A 22,198-nucleotide genomic window follows, 5' to 3' on the forward strand; every position below is an offset into this window, starting at 1 on the left:
TCCCAAACTTCACGGGCAGTATTAAGGAACATGAAGTTCTTGCTAATCTCCGGCTGCATCGAACTCCACAACCATGACATGATGTGGGAATCTTCTACATCCCATGTATTGAAGCTGGGATCATTAGCTTCTGGAGGGTTTGCTGACAGGTGGCTGTTTTTTCCTCACCCTTTAAGAAGTGTTTTGACCAGCTGAGACCATTGGAGGAAGTTCCAACCATCTAACTGATAGGATGGATGAATGCCTGGTAACTCTCTAGCAATAAGGGGCTGATCCAATGGAAGGATGTCTCCAGTGGTGACTGTTGGAGTTGGGTTTGTTGTTGTTGAAGTGTCTAACATGATGGACGAGGGAAACAGACAGTTGAACACAAAAATACGAACACGAAGGAACACAAACACGACTGAAAGGCATGAACACGAAGGATTTCGACACCAGGGATGGGCTTAAAAGACGTTAGAGGATAAATCTAGAGGAGCTGGAAGCAAACGGCCAACAGACGCGCCTTCATGCGCTAATGCGTGGGGTCGGAGTGAGCTTAAACGGCGGCGCGTCGGTCGGCACGTGGGGTTTCGGTTGCCGGTGATTTTTCTGGGGTTGCCTGATCTGGAGATGGCGAACCTAATGGTGGTGGTGGTGCTGTAAGATGATGGCTGGATAGAGGAGTTCCGACTTGAATAGTGCAATGAAGGCACTTTGGAAGAACGAAGTGGTTGTGCAATAAAGGCACTAGGGTTTACTGTATCAACCTATTAACGAGGCTCTGATATCATGTAGAAGAAATCAATCTAATTCTTCATATAAAAAAATGATACAAGGGCTTTCTTATAGACATACACTCTTGGACTCTAAAGACTCCTACTTCAATTCTATTCCCTAATATCTCTCCTAATTTGTAGGAAGAGATCAGATTACAAAATACAATAAAATAGAAAATAAGAAACTGATAATACACATGGATAAATAATAAGAGAAGATAGAGATAAAAGTCTCCCTTTGATAGGACTCTCAGGAATCTGCTATCGCCAACAAAAATTTTAATGATAGAGAAACTGGTACTGTATATATGGGAAACAATCATTCTTGTAGTGTTTAAGGTATAGGTGATATCTCTCTTAAATTGCATGATAATAAAATTAGAATGTTTACTGGTGTGAGATATGTGCCTAGTTTAAAAAGAAATTTGATTTCTCTTAGTACGTTGGATGAATTAGGCTTCTCTTACAAAGTTGAAAATGGTTTTATGTATGTATTTAAAAATGATGATCTGATTCTTACTGGTACTAAGAATCATGGTTTGTATGTCTTGAATGGTTGTTGTCAATTCCTTGTTAATATATCTTCTGCTTGTGAGGTTAAATCTGATAAGAAAGAGCTATGGTACTTGAGGCTTAGCTATATGAGCCAAAAAGGTTTACAGGCTCTGTCAAACTAAGGGTTACCTTGGTTCAATGCCTGTAGAACCCCTGGATTTCTGTGAGCCTTGTGTTCTAGGCAAGCAACACAGGTTAAGCTTCCACAAAGGAACTCACCTGGCGAAGGCATGCCTGGACTACTTGCATGTAGATTTGTGGGGTCCTTTACAAATGCCTACTCATGGTGGTAACAAGTATTTTCTATCCATTGTTGATGATTTTACAAGGAAAGTTTGAATGTTTCTACTTAAAACTAAGGATTAGACTTTAGAAAGATTTAAAACTTGGAAGACCTTAGTAGAAAACCCAACTGATAAGAAAATTAAAATTTTAACAACTGACAATGGATTAGAATTTTGCAGTAGAGAGTTTGGATGAGTTTTGTAATTCTAACGGTATACTTAGGCATAAAACAGTAAGGAACACACCCCAACAAAATGGGGTAGCCGAGAGAATGAATAGAATGCTATTAGAAAAGGTTAGGTGCTTATTGTTTACCTTTGATATGCCAAAATCCTTTTGGGGAGAGGCTCCCTCAACTGCTGCACACTTAGTAAATAGAAGCCCTTCAATAGTCTTAAACCTTAGATGCCCTGAAGAAAAATGGACAGGTAGGAAGCTAAACCTAAACTACCTTAAAGTGTTTGGCTGTGAAGCCTATGCACGCCAATCTGAGGGAAAGCTAGAGCCATGAAATGTTTGTTTGTTGGGTATCAAGAAAGGACTAAGGGCTATAGGCATTCGGGTGGAGTCAAGATAATTATAAGCAGGGATGTCTTATTTAATGAGGCTGTCTTTCCTTGCAAATTAACAAACATAGATGTAGGCACCAAACCTAGAACCCCAGTTAATTAAGTCATAATAGGTGGTACTCAAATTGAGGTGGAGTAACCGACAGAAGTTGATGACATGCCAGTTGCTCCGGCCTTTCAAGAACCTATCACAGGAGATGATCCCTTACTAGCATCCAACTCAGGTCAAACCTCTGATCATGAAATTGATTAGAAGGAGAACCATGATCCTGAGATTGAGGTGGAGCAGCATAACTCCCCTCAGCAAGATCTCAGGGACTACCAACTTACCCAAGCCAGAAGTAGGAGGGCTGTAAGACCTCTTGCAAGATATGCTTATGCAGATTTACTTTTTTGTGCCTTGGTTGCAAGAATGGAAATGAGGAGCAATGAGCCATCTAGTTATGAGGAAGCTGTCAGCTCCTATGATTGCACCAAGTGGCAGCAAACTATGGATGAGGAAATGGCTTCTTTGATGTCCAATGGAACCTGGAAATTGGTTTTAAAACAAGAGAAGCAAAAGTTGGTTCAATATAAGTTGTTGTTCAAGCTCAAAGAAGGTATGACTCCCTCAGACCCCATTAGATATAAAGCTAGACTAGTACCAAAGGGTTTTACCCAAAGGAAGGGCATAGATTATAATGAAATTTTCTCACCTGTAGTTAAGTTTAAAACTATTCGCATGATGCTTGCTATAGTTGTGCATTTTGACTTAGAATTGGAACAATTAGATGTCAAAACTGTTTTTCTACATGGTGATCTTGATGAGCAAATATATATGATTCAACTTGCTGGGTATATTAATTCTCTTCATCCTAAATATGTTTGTCTACTTAAAAAATCTTTGTATGGATTAAAACAATCCCCTAGGCAATGGTATAAAAAATTTGATAATTTTGCTATAGGGATTGGTTTTATTAGAAGTAAATATTACAATTGTTTTTACTTCCTGCTCTCTGATATTTCTGTTTACTTGCTTTTATATGTAGATGATATTTTACTGATTAGTAAGTCCAAGTCTAAAATCTGTTAATTGAAATCTTTGTTAAATACAAATTTTGACATGAAAGACTTAGGACCTGCTAAGAAAATTTTGGGAATGGTGATTGAGAGAGATAGAAGTAGATTTTGTTTAAAGATACATCAGCATGACTATTTATTGAAAACAATGTATAAATTTGGCATGTCTGAATGTAAACCTGTAAGTGTTCCTTTGGCTGGTCTTTTTACTTTATCAAAGTCATAATGCCCTTCATCTGATTCTGATCTTATTAAGACGGAAAGCATTCCATGTGCAAATGTGATTGGAACTATCATGTACTCAATGATTAGTACCAGGTCAGACCTTGCGTTACTCAGTAAGTTTATGTTGAATTTTGGAAAACCTCATTGGGATGCTTTGAAATATTTATTGAGATATATTAGTGGTTCTATAAATGTTGGCTTAAGTTATAAGAAAAGGTGTGATGCAAGGGATCGAGACTCTAGAAAATCTACCACTGCTTTCTTCTTCACTTTAGGTGGATGCAGTTGGAAGTCAAAGTTGTAGCCTCTGGTTACACTGTTTTCCACTGAGGCAAAATATGTAGCAGTGACAAATGCATTCAAAAAGGCTATATGGCTTCAAGGCCTACTGAAGGAGATCCATTTGCTACAAAGCAAAGTTATGGTGTTTTCAGATAGCCAAAGTGTTATTCATCTATGCAAGAACCCAGTGTATCATGAAAGAACCAAGCATGTGGATGTTAGATACCATTATATGAGAGATCAGGTGGCTAATGATGCTGTGAGGATTCAAAAAGTGCCTACTAAAGACAATCCAGCTGACATGGGAACAAAAATAGTGACTACAACCAAGTTTAAACATTGTTTGGACTTGTTGCATGTCGAAGTTGGTTGAAGGGTAGACCAACAAGAGTGATGATGGCGAGGATTGAAGCATGTTGCACTATTAATGGAAAGTGTGACCTGGAGGTGTTGAAACTTCAAGGTGGAGATTGTTGAGTATAGTGAAACATCAACTCAAAAACACTACCGTTTTGAACTACGGATGAAAGGCTAGATGGCAACCACACACTGGCTGCTCCAAAATGCTGCCATTTTGGAGCCCGTGTGCTTGGATGGCGAAAACGGCAACCTCTCTTGTCGTTCTGTTATTGGCATGTTTGATTCTCCCGTAGCACTTTGTCGTTTTGCCTGCTGCTATGGATGATGTTGATCTGATCTCTAGTGCCTATCTCTACCGTTGCTTTGCCTCATACCCTACCTATTTAAATCCCACTAGTCCTTGGGATTCGGGGAAGAAAAGAAAGAAGTCGGGTTGTTTTTAAGGTTTCCTCTCATTTTTCTCTATACATGTTCTTCTTCATTTTTCTCTGGTTCCTTAGGTATGTTTTCTGATCTGTTTGTGATCTTTTGGTGTTTTTGTTAGAGGACCAGTGAGGGTGTGAGCTTTGTACAGTGAGGGTGTAAACATTTTTCTGACTAGTGCAGTGAGCTCTTCTCACCAGAGCTCAACGTGGATGTAGTCCTATTTTTTAGGGTGAACCATGGTAAAATCTTGTTGTGTTCTTTTCGTTTTGCTTACTGTTTCTGTGTATGTGTGTGCTTCTAGCCATCGAATATTTGTTTTCAGATTCGTTTGGTCTAAGTGTTAAAGGTGGCCGAGTCTATTGCGCATCCCAACACCATGAGTGTAATATAAATGGGGATAGGACACATAAGATTGAGAATGCATGGAGGATTGGTAGAATTTTTTTTAAAAAAAATTGTTAGGTATGTTCCAGTTTTGAAAAGGAACCCTATATGCCTAGGATAGTTGATAAGAGTGTCTATTCCTATAGAGGAATGGTGGAATTCTAAGGGTATCTAGGGGAGCTCTCATATGCATGAAAGCTGCCCTACACAATGGGTGATATATGCTGCAAGCAACCGCTTTGAGTGGTGAAGCACAAATAGGTGAAAATAGAACCTATGGTTAAACCACATTGTGGCATTACAAGGATGGCTCATATATTAGTGAGCAGGGCCTTAGAGTATTGTCCAATTAAGGTATCCTAGGGGCTGAAAAGGTAACAGATTTGGACCAATGTGAAACATGCATGTTTGGAAAGTCTTCTATACGGTAAAATTCCCAAGAAAGCAAACCACATATCCAAAGCCCTTATAGAATATATTCATGGTGAATTCCAAGGATTTGGCAGCTGACCAGCCTATTGGTAGTGCTGGTTCTTCTATGGATATGGACCAGCATAGTGATGGTGATGTTTCTCCTTCCTTAGACAGCTTACTGGCAGCCTTGATCCCCTAAGTTCTGAAAGGTTCCAGCCTACAGAAAGTGCTGGTTCTTCCAGTTTGGGTAGATCTTCTAGGGCAGATGGGTAAAATGGGCAAAGAAGGAACATGAGGCCTCCAGTGAGGTATGGATTTTTGGACTTAGATTCCTATGCATTGTCAAGTGCTATAGAAGAGGCTGGTGAGGAACTTCTTTCTTATGAAGAGGAAATGCACTCAATAGACTCTAAAAAATGGCTGGTTGCCATGAAATTAGAAGTGGAGTTGCCTTGGACTTTAGTGAATGAACCCTTAGGATAAAGGGGTGGTGAGCTGTGAGTGACTATTTGAGATTAAGGTAGGTGCTGAAAATGAGAAAAAGCCTAGGTAAAAAGACCAGGCTAGTGGCTATTAAGCTATGACAGCACATTAAGACTTAATTCTTGTTTAACTGGTGTCACTAACAGCCTTTTTCCATGAAGATTTAAGAGGAAATTATCTTATAGAATAGCCCAAGGGATTTGAGATTAGAGAGAAAGGTAAGCAAGTATGGTTGCTTAGAAGGTCTCTGTTGTTCCAATCTTCCGCCTCACTTAATCAAACACTCTACCCTCAAGATAATCGGAATTATCCACTCATAAAAGAAATAAGAGAACATAATATGAAAACAGAAAATTAGAAGAACATACACACACAAAGACTCAAGATTTTATCCTGGTTCATTTTTCCTTTCAGGAAACCTGCATCCAGACTGCCTTTGGCAATTTTCTCCACTATCTTGAATTTTTCCCTGGATTGTTTATCAGAGTGGAGTGGAGTGTCAATCATATCAAACATATTTGGAAAAGATTCAAAAATTTTCAAAAAATTATCTTCTTCTACAGGTTTAGAAAAATTATCTTCCTTTACAATATTCTCCCCCTGAAGATGATTTTTGGTAAAATAGGGTTGATTCTCCATGAAAGAGACATCCATGCTTATGTAAGTTGTTTTGTCAAAGGATTAAAGCATTTGTACCCTTTTTTTCTGGGAGCATAACCAATAAAAACACAATTTTCTGCCATTGGATCTAATTTGAATCGAAAAATTTGTGGAATGTAAACAAAGCAAGTGTATCCAAAAATTTTTAAAGGTAGCTCAGAGGACAACCGACACATGGGAAAAGTCTTTTTTAAGGAATTTAAAGATGTCTCAAAGTTTAAGACTTGAGTCGGCATCCTATTGATTAGATAGCAAGGAGTTAAAACAGCATCTCCCCAGGAGTTTCACGACATGTTGATTGATGTAAAATACTTTTTTCTTTCAAAAAATCCCCTAAACATTCATTGAAGTATTATGTTCCATTATCAGATCGAAGAATACAAATTTTTGTTTGAAATTGGGCTTCGATCATGTAAAAGAAATCTTTAAAAACACTTGCTACGTCGGATTTCTTATTAAGCAAGTAAACCCAACATAGTCTAGTATGATCATCGATAAAAGTTATAAACCATCATTTACTCGACAAAGTGGTAACTTTTGAGGGTCCCCAAACATCACTGTGAATCAAATAAAATGGTTTTGAAGGCCAGTAAGGTTTGGGAGCAAAATTAACATGATGATCTTTAGACAAATGACAATTTTCACATTGAAACTTAGAACAATTCACTCCTTTAAACAATTTAGGAAATAAGTGTTTTAAATAAGGAAAACTAGATGGCCTAGCCTGAGATGTCATTCCTGAGATGTCATTGCATTATTGGATCAGAAACAGAGATTGAACTATTTTCACTTAATCCATGAGCTTTTCTATTACCGAAGAAATCCTCATTGAAGTAGTAAAGTTTGTTTATCTCTCTAGCACTGCCAATTGTCTTCCCCTAGTTCTGGTCCTGAAATAGGCAATAAGAATCAAAGAAGGTAATACAGTAGTTAGAATCTTTTGAGAGTTTACTGATAGACAAAAGATTACAAGTAAGTTTAGGAACATGAAGTACTGATTGAAGATCAATACTTTCAGAGATTTTAATGAGGCCTTTGCTAGCAATAGAAGAAAAATTGTCGTCTGTTATCCTTACTTTCTCACTACTTGAGCAAGGAGTATATGAATCGAAAAGATTGGGCAAGCTGGTCATGTAATCAGGGCTAAAGTAGTTCTACCTGAATATACTAAAGAACCATTAGGTGTATCAGGTAACGAATTGGACAGTAACAATGTCGAGAGTTGATTGAACTGCTCTTTGTTGAAGGAACCAGATGTGGAGGGAACGTCTAACATGGTAGCGGTAGGGAGCGATGATCTGTTGACTAGTAAGTGACTACACATTGTAGATCCAATCATTCTTCGCCTTTTAATCTGAGTTGGTTGGGTTTGTTGGATCTATCTGGCGGATCTGATAGTTGGATCTGGCCTAATGAGTCAACACTAGTTAACCAAATCTGAAACGGATCGTAACTGGGTGGGTTGGATCTGACCCAGATCTAGATTTGCTTAAAAGGTGGCTAGCAACAATGGAGAAGTCACTGGAGAATCGACCAAGGTGACAAGCAGTGGTCGACGACCAGCGGTTGACGGCAACCAAACTGCCGGGATCTGAATGGGCTGAGAGAGGCGAGTCCAACGGTGGTGACGGCGTCACGATTGGAGCACCAAAGAGAGAGATCGGAACAAAAACAATCTTGGCGAACAAATCTGAAGGGTGGCACATGACGGCTCACCGACAGCTGGGCTCCTTGGGTTTGGCCTATCTGAGGTTGGCGACGGTGATGGTGGTGGTGGCGTGACTGGGTTTTGGCTGATTCGAGGAGTAATCAGGGCAGCAGCAAGCGAGATCTGGATGCCTGGCTACTGAGTGGTTTGGCTGGCGACGACGAACGCTTGAGGTTTGCACCACGGTGAACAGGAGACGGTCATGCTTCACCCAAGTTAATCCGATGTTGTCGTTAGATTTGCAAGTCGTTGTGGCTTACAGATCTGAGAATTCTTCGACCGACGAGCTACTGGGTGTAGTTGGATCTGATGAGTCAAGTTAGACCATAGCGACCTCAGATCTTGACAATACACGAGGTTGAACGGCGGTTGGGCTCTGGGGAGGTAGCCTATCTTGCCATGAAGCCCCAACAAAACGACGGCAAGCATAGCCGCAGCAGGAGACCCTTTGTCTTCTCTACTCTTGGCACTTGACGACAGTGGCGGATTCATCTGCTATAATGGTGGCAGATCAACGGCGGCTGCGGGTGGCTCTAATACCATATAACAAACCAAAACTATATGGAATACAATGACTTCTCCACACACCATCTAATCTACATACAACATCATATATACACACAAAAAGATAGAAAAGTAAAACTCATAAAACATGGAAACATGTAACCCATGAAACATGGATACATGTTTTCTCAATCTGTGGGATCCCATAAACAATGGATTCATTGTCCCCATTTCTACAAAATGTGATTACATGGAGGAGCAAGAAGTAGTCGGTGGTTGCTCATAGCAGTGCCGGAGCAGAATTCCGAGCTATAGCTCAAGGAATTTGTGAAGTGATTTGGTTAGAGAGGCCGATGGAAGACTTACAAATACCTTTATCACAACAAACAAAGGTATATAGTGATAGTAAATCATCAATCAGTATTGTGAAGAATCTAGTTCAGCATGATTGCATGAAGCATGCAAGAACAGATCAAAGTTTATAAAAAGGGAGATTGATGAAGGAGGAATTAATCTATTCTATATATATTCCCACAACCAGTCAAGTAGCTGATGTATTTACAAAAGCCATGGTAAGACTAGGTTTTGAAGCACTAATTGGCAAGCTAGGAATGACATGTATCTATTCTCCAGCTTGAGGGGGAGTGTTGGATGAGATTAAGGAATTCAGAGTTTAAAAAGGAGGATAAGGTGGTTGGATAAGATGATAATTTAAAAGGAAGTTTGGTAGATGGATAAAGCTCCAAGAATCAAGGAAGGAATTCAAGTTTAGAAGTTTAAAATCCAAAAGATAATAGATAGCCTAAATTGAATGTTAGTTATAGTTTTTTAAGTTTGAATTTACTCCTATTTTCTAGGGGATAAAGTGGCATGTAAACTTGTATAAATACCGTGGACTCAATAAATCTTCAAGTAAGCTTTCAAGAATTTTAAGCTTATTTCAAGTTTATTTTTCGCGCTTTCTTTTTCTCATCCACCAAGACAATATCGCCAACAAAGAGTAACCAAGGCACTTCTTCTTGGATGTGTTTTGTGAGTTCATCCATTAGAAGAGCAAAGCGGCAAGAGCTCAATATAGATCTTTGCTGCAATCCAATTATAATTATAGAAGTCTTGCTATCTCCTCCACAAGTCCTCCTAATACACATTTTTTCTTGATAATACATGCCCTCAATAACTTGTATAAAGCAATCTAGACCCTTTTATTCTCCAACACCTTCTGCAAGACTTCTCTTGAGACTTTGTCATATGCTTTTTCTAAGTCTATAAATACCGTTTTCCAATTATTTTGTTTATCTTTGGACCTTTCTATTAGACATCATAGTAAGTAGAAAAACTTCCCCTGCTGACGTTCTAGGTATAAAACTAATTTGATTTTTGAAGACCTTAGGTTGCATTCTCTTTTGCTATTTTCAAGTCATTTTTAGTTTTTAATTTTCTAAAATAATGAAAGCGCGTTCTCTTTGTTGTTTTTAAAAATGCATTTTTAAAAACAAAAAAAAAATGTAAAGAAAACTCAAAACAACAAATGTTGTTTTGCGTGTTTTAATCCAAAACAAACTCTAAACTCAAAACATATTTATTTATTCATATTTTATTATTGTAATGGGAAAAAAATATTACAAAATTCATTAACTTTAAAATGTATATATTTTGTAATAATATATTAATATTAAATATTTAATAATCAAATTTATTAAATAAAATATTATTAAAAAATATTTTCAAATTTTTAAAGAGAACGTGTTTTCTAATTTTCTGTTTTGAGAAATAATTTATCAAAATAACAAAGAAAATGCATTTTCAATTTTCTAAAAACAAACTACCAAAACAGAAAAGTGAAAATAAATTCAAAACTCAAAATTGAAAATTGAAAAGTAAAGAGAACGCAACCTTAGTTTCTCTTCTTAGCCTATGGCTCCTATAATTTTCACAACTATGAACATCTTATAAGTAGGCAATAGAATGTTTTTTCTCCACTCAGTTCATATAATTTTTTATTTAACCATCACATTAAATAATTTTATTAACTAAAAGGATGCCCTCTTCTCCCATGCATTTCCATGCTTCTACTTATAAAATAGACATAAAACATTACTAAAAAATCAAATTTCTACTTTTTTTGTTGAAACATGCCAACATGCATGAAATTTCACCAAAACACTGAAAATTCCAAAACAACAACTTGTTTAAACAAGTCAAAGAATATCTAACAAGAGTCATTCTATTTATCTATTTTATTATACAAATAAATATAGGAGCTATATCGTAGTAGAGAAATTAAGTGTTGCTTATTCTTTTCATGTCTTCTTACTTGTAGGTATCTTCTATAATATGAATATTGTTGGAATATCAAGAAAAAGAGATAAGAGTTGGGAAATCAAAATTCTGAATTTGGATGAGACTAAGAGATAAGGTTGGCTGGAGATAAGGAAAGATTACAAAAGATTAAATTAATAAAGAGATAAGATTCCTAAGAAAAAGGAGGCAGTTGATTACAAGTGATAATTCCAGCTTTAGTGATAAACTTTATCCTTTAAAGATATTCAATTTTTTTTTCCCCTATTTTTTAGGAGATGTAGTAGAAGAATTCTTGCATATATATCCCATTCGTAAGTTCAATAAAGTATTAAAGCAGATTTCCATTTAATCGGGTAAACTTTTTTTTTTTCCCTCTCCAATCGAGTATTCATCCTAAGTTGCTCAACTATTTCTTCAATTTACTCGAGTAAGTTGCTCCAATCAGTTGTTTTTTCTGTTTTGTTCATGGTATTAGAGCTAGCAATCCTATTGGCCAGTTCGTTCCCCTTTAGTTATCTCATATAAACTTACTAGTTCTTGTACTTATGGTGGATAATACCTCCTCCTCTAATAATCCTTCTGCCACCTCTTTGATCCCTAATGCTCCATCTCAATCTATTCCTTCCATCTCTTCAAACCTTGATTTTCATTCTCTTCAAATTACCCAACATAGATTGAATGGGACAAATTTTCGAGAATGGTTTCAATCAGTCTTGTTGGTAATGAAGGGCAAAGGATCTTGATGGATCCATGCCTCCTAAAACAACACCTAACTATTCAACCTAGGATGCTGAGAATTCTATTGTAATGGCTTGGCTCATAAATTCCATGGAGCCAAAAATAGGAAGGACTTGCTTGTTCTACAAAATCGCAAAGGATATTTGGATAGCGGTACAGGAAATCTATTCAGATCTTGAAAACACCTCACAATGCTTTGAGATTTGATCAGCCATCAAGACTACTCAACAAGGTAATATGTTAGTGACTGGATATTATAATGTTTTAATAGCATATTCTATGACATAAACTGGCACTATTCTGAAGATAGTGCCAAATATGTCAAGATGCTTGAGAAAGAAAAAGTGTTCGATTTTTTTGCATAGACTTAACAAGGACTTGGATGAAGTTCGTGGCTGACTCCTAGGTTCTAAACCTTTTCCCTCCATTAGTGAGGCCTTTGCTAAAATTAAAAGAGAGGAAAGCCGTAAAAAGGTGATGCTTAACAAATCATCTCCTCCAAATATAGGTATTCAAAACTCTATTTTGGCAGTTCATTAGAATGGTCCATCCCATCTAGTGTTCTAAAAATCAGGCTAGGCGCCGCCTAGCCGCTAGGCGGCCGCTAGCTGCCCCAAAATTGCCCTAGTCGGGCCTCCTAGGCGACGGCCCGAGTAAACGTCCGGCTTGGGCGCCCAGGCGGCACCTAGTCGACCAGCGCGCCTAGGGCTTGTTAGGGCTTTTTTTACTAAAACATAAATCGAACCTGTTAGCGTCTCCCCCTCTTCACTCTCTTCTCACCTCAACGCCGCCAAGCTTCATCGGCCCGCCAGTAGCTCACCGCCGTTGCTGCGTCCAGCTCCATCCTCACCACCAAGCTTCATCGTCACCGCCTCTTATCTGTCGCGTCCTCCTCGTCCTCGTTGCCTCAGCGTCGTCGCCCCCTGCCCCAGTCCTCGCCGTCGAGCTCCATCTCCGTCGCGACGAGCTCCATCTCGGTCGACTCGTAACCTCTCTCTCTCTCTCTCTCTCTCTGTGGGTTGTGCGTTTGCTGCGTTTCTGGTTTCTTTTTTATGTTTTTTATTTTTTATTTTACTTCATTTTCTTTTCTATTTATATATAATTATTAGATTTATATTTAATTTTTATTATTAATTATATATATTCTATAATATTTGCAAAAAATCTGCTGCTTGCTTATAGTATATTGATGTTTTTATTATTGGTTTATGTTGCATTATTAATGCTTTTCAACTTTGATTTAATTGAAAATAACATCAAATTACATTACAAAATTTAAAAAATAAAAAAAAAATAGCAGTTTTCTAGGCTCCGCCTAAGGCCCCAGCCTGGCGCCTGACTAGCGCCTAGCGCTTTTTAGAACACTGATCCCATCAGAAAATTTAGAAGAATAAAGACACAAACCTATGGTATAATTATTGCAACAAACCCAATCACACCAAGGAGACTTATTGGAAACCGCATGGAAAACCTACAAATTGGAAATCAAAGAACCAAAGGGACCAACCTAAATTGGCTTAGTACTGACAGATGAGAAACCTGGCAATACTTTTCCATTTACTACAGAATAGATGGAGATTTTGAAAAATCTATTATCTCAATACAAGTTATCTAAAAAACTTGAACATACAATCTCTAATGCTGCAGTTGCTTAAAGAGGTAATTTTCACTTCTCCTTGTTATCTCACTAGAATTTTGAAAATATGTGGATTATAGATTCAGGAGCATCAAATCATATGACCGATTGTTCTTCCCTATTTTCTATATATGAGAAATGTAATGATAATGTCCAAGTTACAGTAGCATATGGCAATTTGACTAGTATAACTAGAAAAAGGAGATATAAATTGTCAAGTTTAACACTTTTGTTTGTTTTACATGTCTCGAATATCAACTACAATCTTATATCAATTAGTAAATTGACTAGAGATATTATGTCATGGCACTACCTATTTTCTGTCTTGTCCCACTACTTATAGATCTTTTAATTTAGTTTCTTTGTCTCATTGTGATATTATGTCATGGCACAAGCGATTAGGTCGTCCTAGTTTTGTTTACCTAAAATGCTTGTACCCTAGATTATTTGGTAATAAAGACATTGTTTCTTTTAATTGTGAACAGTGTGTTCTTGCCAAACAATCTCCTAGTTAACCTTCCATACCATTCCATCTTATTCACAATGATATTTGGGGACTAGTCCAAGTTCCAACCTTAACTAGTACTCGTTGGCTTATTACTTTTATTGATGATTACTCAAGGGTGTGTTGGGTTTATCTAATGAAATACAAGTCTAAAGCTAGTGTAGTTTTTATTCAATCTCATAAACATGTAAAAAATCTGTTTCAGTCTTCTATTCATATATTCAAATCAGATAATGGGAGGGAATACCCTAGCCCAGATTTCACAAAATACCTTTTTGATCATGGTATTTTTCATCAAAACTCTTGCCTTTACACGCCATAACAAAATGGGATAGATGAAATAAAAAACAAACACCTCCTTGAAGTTGCTCGATCCATTATATTCTCTAGCAATGTTCCTAACTCTTTCAGGGGGGAAGCTGTGTCAATTGCTGCATACCTAATTAACAAACCTCCTTCTAAAACCCTTAATTTCAAAACTTTGTTGAGTTGTTTGCTAAAAATCTTTCTTAACATCTGCACTCTTAACTCTCTTACCCCAAAGATCTTTGGTTGCACTACTTTTGTTCATATTCCATCTATACATCAAGGTAGACTAGATAAAAAAAAGTTTGAAATGTGTTTTTGTTAGCTATTCCCTGTAATACCCCATATCTGTGTGAGGTCACCGTGTAATTTAGATGAATTTAAATACCAAAAAATGGGTTTGATAGTAAAATAGATCATCGAATCGACCGAAGGGAGTACCTCAGACCCTAGATAATTAAGAAAAATGGTATAGCATCATCAAGCAATATAAGTTATGATTTTTGGTGATGAAAAAAATTGGATCGGGAGCAACTTTCGGTACAGCTATCAACTGGGCTGAGAAAACCGAATTGACGTAGGAGACATTCGAAAAGTCAACGGAACATATCAAGGACTAATATTTTATGTATAGAATAACCCTTAAGTGATTTCGGGTTGAATCAAGTGGATTTAGGGTCAAAACGATCAGTCGGACCTAAGTGCAATTTTCTAAATTTGCCCGAGGGAGGTCAAAACGCTAATTTTTCAGAAGTTAGGGAGAAATGAGAAGTACTAATCTTGTGTGTCTTAGTAGGATAGTTGGATAATTCAAGGGCTTGAGAATGAGGGCCAAAATGTAAGAGATAGTTTTAAGGGGGGCAAAGTGTAAATAACAGAAAATTAAGAAGGGAGCTCAGCCATGGCTGCCATTGCCCACTGCCATCACCGGCCAGCCTTCGGGTGAGGCCATTGAGGCCGTTTAGGGGTACGAAAATGGGCCGCACCACGTGGGGGTTTGATTAGGATCGGATATGGGTCGAGATTGGCCAAGTATGGCTGTGATTTGACAGAAAATGGTGAAGCATGGCCGCGGTCGTCGGATTTTTGGGGAAGGACGATTCATATCGAATGATCATGATTTGAGGCCATTAAATGGTTGTAAGGATGATTGAAGCGTCGATTTGACCAGGTATGGCTCGATTGGGATTCAAAAACGGGTATAAATAGAGGTTCGAATGTGGCCGAATGCTGAAATTTTACTTTGGATTTCTCACGTTTGGGAGCGAATCAGAGGTCTGGGATAAGGGGCTTTATTCTGCATGTATTAAGGATCATTTCTGGAGAATTTTGTGAAGTTTCATTAAAGTTTGAAGGTGTTTCGAAGCTCGCCGAAAAACGCGAAGCTTCGTCGAAACCGGACTGTAAATCGACTATTTGCGCTATTTCCGGTGAGTTTTTCGGCCATGTGAGGGTACTATTGTGATCGTCTTGAGGAGGGCTTCAAGGTGGTGTCATTGGATCAGCCATTGGAGCAGGTCGCCGGAAAAGATGATCGAAGGTATTTTTGTATTTTTTTAAATGTTAAAAATAAAGAAAAATAGAGAAAAAATAGAATTAAAGGAAATAAAATTCTGAAAAAATATCCAAAAATTCAAGAAAAATGAATAGTTTATTTTGATAAATTTTTATCTTGGAGATTTCTTGAGGAGATAATTATTTTGGATTTTTGAAAGGAGGTAAATGGAAAATAAATAGGAGGGATTTTTATAAAATTCTGAGAAAATTCCAGAAGGATAAGGGATTTATTTTATGAGTTTTGGTGATTTTTCTTGGAGGATATTCAAAGGAAATCAAGAAGAAATAAATTTTCTCAAGAAAAAGCAATTATGGAAATTTGAGAAAATAAGAGAAAATCTGGAAAATTTTCAGAGGCTTATAAATATTGTTTATTAATTCTTGTGGAGAAAAAATTGGAAAAAATACTTAAGAGGTATTTATTTGGAATTATCAAGAGAAAATTAGGAAGAAATTAGAGAAAATTTATGAGAAAATTGGAAAAATAGATATTGATTTTCCTTTGAAAACATATGATGTCTAGGGTATCGTTGAGGCTCAAATTTGAACTATAGAGCGCCTAACACGAGAATCGAGGTCGGGCACGCATTTCGAGGAATCTTGAACTTAGCCCCAAGGTGAGTGTTCATCCCCATGACTAGGTTTATTGTGATGGTTGTCCAAACGATTATTTATACATGTATTAAATTTTGTACGGTAAATTGCATACATTGAGATGTTGATTTTATGTCATGCATGTTATGATTTTCGGCATTGGCATGTTATGTGTTGTCCATGTGGGACGTGGGTTGTTAACCTGTGACGTAGCCTCAAGTGACAGCACTCGGGATGCGCACTAGGAATTAATGTTATGTGACCTACTTGGGACGGGGTTGAGACGGACTTCACCCTACGGTACTCAAATGGCGGGGCTGAGAGTGGACACCACCCCAGGTTCCTTTGAGCAATAGCATTGATACCGAGGTGTCATTGATTTCGGGGATAGTGCTAATGTGATACTCTTGGGGTTAGGATTGCGTTGGGTTTTGGAATGCTTTCGAGTAGGAACGTAATGCCTAACAATGATAATGGGGTGATTCCCGGGTTCATATGTCGAGGTTGTCCCTCTTAAGCAGGATTGTAATTACCAATGGGCGATGTGGTCGTGTCGCCTTAGAGAGATTGCATTTTCCCCGGTTAGGGCTAAGTGCTATGTGGGATTCTCTTAGGCTGGGTCATGTTGGAATTTGTCGATTTTATATATGATTTTGCATATATTCATGAAAATGTTTTTGAACTCTCACTTAGATGATTCAGCATCTAATTTGGACTATGTCTCTAGAATATTCAAACGTTCCAGGTGAAAGCAGTGGCGCCAAGGGAAAGAATGTCATCGAGATGTAGCTGTTATGTTTAGTTTTCGTATGTTTTTGTCTATGATTACGATGTTCAGAGGTTATGTAATATTTTGATATTTTCATTTGAAACATCGATCTGGATATTTAATTGTAAGAGAAATTGGTCGGTTATATATCATTGAGATTTCAATTTTACTTTCGCTGATGTGATTGATAATATCTGTCTTAGTCTATTAATTTTTAAATTTTGATATGCTGAGAAGGTATAATTGGGATTGTTGGGAAATGATTGTAGACTTATGTTGTGTGTATGATGATATTGAAAAAAAAAAAATATTCCCGAAATCTCGAGGTAATGCGCGTTCTGGGAAAAGGGGGCGTTACATTCCCCCTACACAACAAGGGTACAAGTGTTATTATTTTCCTAAAACCAAATAATTTTGTGTATCCTGTGATGTTTTCTTCCTTGAACATCAACTCTACTACGCCCCTACTTCTCTTCAGGGGGAGATATCTACAAAAGAGAAGCAATGGGACTCATCTATATCACTTCTTATTGTTTTGACTCCCATTGTTTCTACAAATCCTTCTCCATCTAATGAGTCGAATGTTCCTGCTAAATCTTCCACTGAACATATTCAAGAATTATGTGCAAAGGGAGCAGAAAATTCTATTAAATCACCTCAACCCTCTGATTAGCCCCTTAAAGTCTATTCAAGGAGACCTAAAATTTCTTCTCAAACCCAATCATTAGAACTAAATGCAGGTTCTAACCTGGAAGAAACTAGAATTGAGGATGATCTTTATATGCCTATTGCTATAAGGAAGGGAGTGAGGTCTTACCCCAAACATCCTATCTCGAATTATCTTACTTGTGTTGAGATATCTCCAAAGCATAGGGCATTCACTGCTTCAGTTGATGAGGTAAAAATTCCTACAAATATATAGTAGGCTTTGGAAAATCACAAGTGGAAAGAGGCTGTATTAGAGGAAATGAAGGCCTTGGTTGACAACCAAACTTGGGACATTGTAGAGCTACCTAAAGACAAGAAAATAGTTGGTTACAAGTGGATATTTACAATAAAATATAATACTGATGGAAAAATTGACAGGTACAACAAGGCAGGGTTGGTTGCACAGGGCTTTACTCAAACATATGAAATAGATTATGAAGAGACTTTTGCTCCTATAACTAAATTAAATTCGATTAGAGTATTATTATCTATGGCACCAAATCTGGATTGGGAACTTCACCCATTAGACATAAAGAATCCCTTATTGAATGGAAGTTTGGAATCATCCTGGTTTTGAATCATCTGAAAATCAAAGTAGGGTATGCAAACTAAAGAAGGCCCTTTATGGTCTAAAGCAGGAACCCAGGGCATGGTTTACAAAATTTAGTGCAATTATGAAAAAGCTTGGCTATCAATAGGGGCAAGCTGATCACACTTTGTTTATCAAGTAAACTGAGAATGGAAAATCTATTATAATCGTATATGTGGATACATGATTCTTACAAGTGATGATGCTGCGGGAATTCAACAACTAAAAGAGTATCTACAAGGTGAGTTTAAAGTGAAAGACCTTGGAACACTTAAATACTTCATTGGCATGGAAGTAGCAAAGAGTAAAAAAGGTATTTTTATCACTCAAAGGAAATATACTCCAGATCTTCTCATTGAAATAGGGAAAAAGGGTTGCAGATCTACAAGTACTCCTTTGGAATAGAATTGGAAATCAAGGAGCACAGAGGCTAATTATCTTGCGGACAAGGTAAGATACTAAAGACTGGTAGGAAAATTGATCTATCTACCTCTAACAAGACCAGATATTGCATTTAGTGTGAGTGTTATAAGTCAGTTTATGCATACTCCCACATAAAGACATCTAGATGTAGTAAATCATATTTTCAGATATCTCAAGGGTACATTAGGAAAGGGCCTATTTGTTTAGAAAATGTAACAACCATGAAATTGAATGCTATATTGATGCAGATTGGGCAAGAGTTGTTGAAGACAGTAAATCCACTTCAGAATACTGCACTAAATTATGGGGAAACTTTGTTACTTGGAGGAGTAAAAAGTAGTCAATGGTAGCTAAAAGCATAGTATAAAGCAATTATCCAAGGAATATGTGAATTAATCTAGTTGGAAAGACTATTACATGACTTAAAGATATCACGGGATGCACCTATGAAGCTATATAGTGACAACAAATCAACCATTAGTATAGTTCACAATCCAATTCACCATGATAAGATAAAGCATGTTAGGATTGATCGACACTTCATCAAGACTAAAATTGAAAAATGAACAGTTATCCTCTCATACATTCCAACTCAAGATCAAGAGGCTAATATTCTAACTAAAGCTATGTCTAAGCCAAGTTTTGATGTGTTAGCAAGCTGGGAATTATTGATATCTATTCACCAGCTTGAGAGGGAGTGTTGGGAATATCAAGAAAAAGAGATGAGTTGGGAAATCAAAATTTTGAAAGACTAAGATAAGAGATAAGGTTGGTTGGAGATAAGGAAAGATTACAAAAGATTAAATTGATAGAGAGATAAGGTTCATAAGAAAAAGGAGGAAGTTGATTACAAGTGATAATTTCGGCTTTAGTGATAAACTTTATCCTTTAAAGATATTCATTTTTTTTTCTGTTTTTTAGGAGATGTTGTAGAAGAATTCTTATATATATATCCCATTTGTAAGTTCAATAAAGTATTGAAGCAAATTTCCATTTTATCGAGTAAACCTTTTTTTTTCTCTCTAATCGAGTATTCATCCTAAGTTGCTTGACTATTTCTTCAGTTTACTCGAATAAGTTACTTCAATCAGTTGTTTTTTCTGTTTTGTTCAAATATAATTATTTTTTCATTGTATTAGTACAACAATGTAATAGTTTTCTTTGCCAACCCTATTTCATAGAAAAGTTGTCCCTAGTGCATGAGTGCGGCGTCCCAACCTTGATCGAGTGTCATCCTAGGGCAGGACCTTACCATGCAAAATCGCAAGGGAGGGAGAATTCCCACTAGATGGAAGTCTCTATAATAACTCAACATGTGGTTAGGCCCTCAGTTTCTGTTTTGATCCCTGGTCTAGTCTTCATCATTAGGGGTTTTACTTTTCTCACAAATCTCTTATCATGCATATGTCATAACAGTAATCTTTTGGACTTCTTTGTTTTCTTTTTGTTCATTTCACTTGACAACAATCTTTTTAATCAAATTACACTCAATCCATAAAAAAGATTCAAAAACTAAAAATTTTGAACTCAATTCAATCCCCCTCTCGGATTATTGTGCTATCTAAATCTAAATGTAATGTGTTAAGTAAGAGGCTAAAGATGCTACAAAATGATGAAGAATATGTAAAATTGGAGGGTGGTGTTTTGGTTCTATTAGTATGTTGTATGTTGACCTCAGAAAAGATTTATATCAAATTCAGGACTGTTTGATGAGAGTGAAATGTTTTAGCATGTACAACTTGAATTTGTGATATAGTTGTAGCCAAATGCCATTTATGATGATTGTTAATAATTGAGGCCTCTATTTATTTGTATAAATTTTCACTGATGTATAGTTTAGCGACAAGAAACACAAACAAATATAAATATGGGACTTGATGTAAGGACCATGCCTCATTAATCAATTTGTGAATGCCCAAAAAAAAAAAAAAAAAACTAGGTAAATTTTTTTCTTTTAGTTCCTCCTTTGTCCATAACTTTGATGCCATTATTTTGACTCTCAATGATTCAAGACCATCGTCAACGTTATCTTTGTCATTATGTCCATCTCTAGCATGGGTTGCTACGATGAAACCGAAAAATCAAACTATAACTTAAAGAATAAACAGCATAGAACACAAGTTTTGAAGAAGGGTTGGCTTTTTAAGTGGTTCAATCAGTCCTTAGCTGAACAAGGCAGTTCATCAGAATGTTGAATGGTTTTTTGATTAAGATTGGACTCACTGGCTGACTCCCATTTTTCTGGTTCAAACTGGCCAGTCCAGTTTTAAGAACATTGCTAAAGGGTACCATAAGATCTTAACAAAAAGGACATTCCGAAGCTGCTATTAGCATTCCAATCAGGGAAAATGTACAGGTGGGGATGGCAATGGAGCGGGGTGAGAGCGGGCCATGATCCCTGGTGAGGCAGAAGTTTTCATCGGGAGGTGGGGATTGGGGTAGGTCGAGGCACCCTTATCCCCACCAAGATGCATTTCGGTTATATTCACTTATCAAATGAAACAAATAAAAAAAGAAAAACTACCAAAAAATGCTTGCACTTGGCTGCAAACTTGCAAGTAGTAAATTTACTGCTTGTAGTAGTGGCAGCTGCAAGCAATAAGTTTACAGTCACCTGCCAACCAAAAGTCATTTTGCAATCATAAACAATGCTAGACTCTTAAAATTATTAATGCTTACAAAGACAATTATACCACAAATAAATCCAGCGGCCATAAGTAAACAGTAGCTTCATCGGCAGAATAGGGCCCTCGCCAACAAGTTACATAATACATACAGCCCTATAGATACAGATACATATATGAAAAGAATGAAAAAACTTAACACAACCCACCCCCCCCCCCCCCCCCCAAAAAAAAAAAAAGTAAGAAGAAAAAGAAGAACAAAGAAAAGATCCGGATATATATAAAAAGGAATCACAAAAAATTTACAGAAAGTGAACGACTGAAGAGTTGCCTTGAAAGTGCCAATGGTATTTATCAACTACTTTAGCTAGCTTGAACAAATTGAAGGGTTGAAGATTGAAGAGAGGGAGTGCTGACGGTGAGGTTGAGACAGCTAAATACAATCCTGACCCAACCCAGTCAATGGTGGTTGATTCCCTCCCCAATCAGGGTGGGGCTAGGTTATTTTGCGATCCCTACATTCCATCCATTTCCAAGATAGCCAACACAAAAGTATTATGGAAATAATATGATTTAAATCTCCCCCCTGGCCCCACCCAAGAAAAACTAGCCAAACTATATATTGTTTGGCAAAGGCGACCAGAAATTAGTACTTTCATTTCCTATGGTTAATCTGATACATTTAAGAATTACACAAACTTGGCAAATCCATGTCCAACTTTACATAGAATAGCAAAATGAACAATAAAAGTTCGATATATCGTCAAGGCACAAAA

At 37.0% G+C, this 22,198-nt stretch overlaps 1 protein-coding gene across 2 annotated transcripts in view; it reads right to left on the reverse strand.

The window, feature by feature from the left end:
- Positions 1–22,198, reverse strand: part of LOC127791913 (callose synthase 12-like) — a 37,930-nt gene that overhangs the window by 9,878 nt on the left and 5,854 nt on the right. Inside the window, exons 1-2 of one of the 2 annotated variants that reach the window (XR_008021026.1) lie at positions 7,619–8,849; positions 7,275–7,350 (exon numbers count right to left, since the gene is read on the reverse strand). The exons of the other annotated variant lie outside the window; for it this stretch is intronic. The gene's annotated coding sequence lies outside the window, so the exon portion shown is untranslated. Of the gene's footprint in view, positions 1–7,274; positions 7,351–7,618; positions 8,850–22,198 lie in introns of those variants that run through there. 2 annotated transcript variants of the gene reach the window in all.

This window comes from Diospyros lotus, chromosome 15 (genome assembly GCF_014633365.1).
Source record: "Diospyros lotus cultivar Yz01 chromosome 15, ASM1463336v1, whole genome shotgun sequence".
Taxonomy (NCBI): domain Eukaryota; kingdom Viridiplantae; phylum Streptophyta; class Magnoliopsida; order Ericales; family Ebenaceae; genus Diospyros; species Diospyros lotus.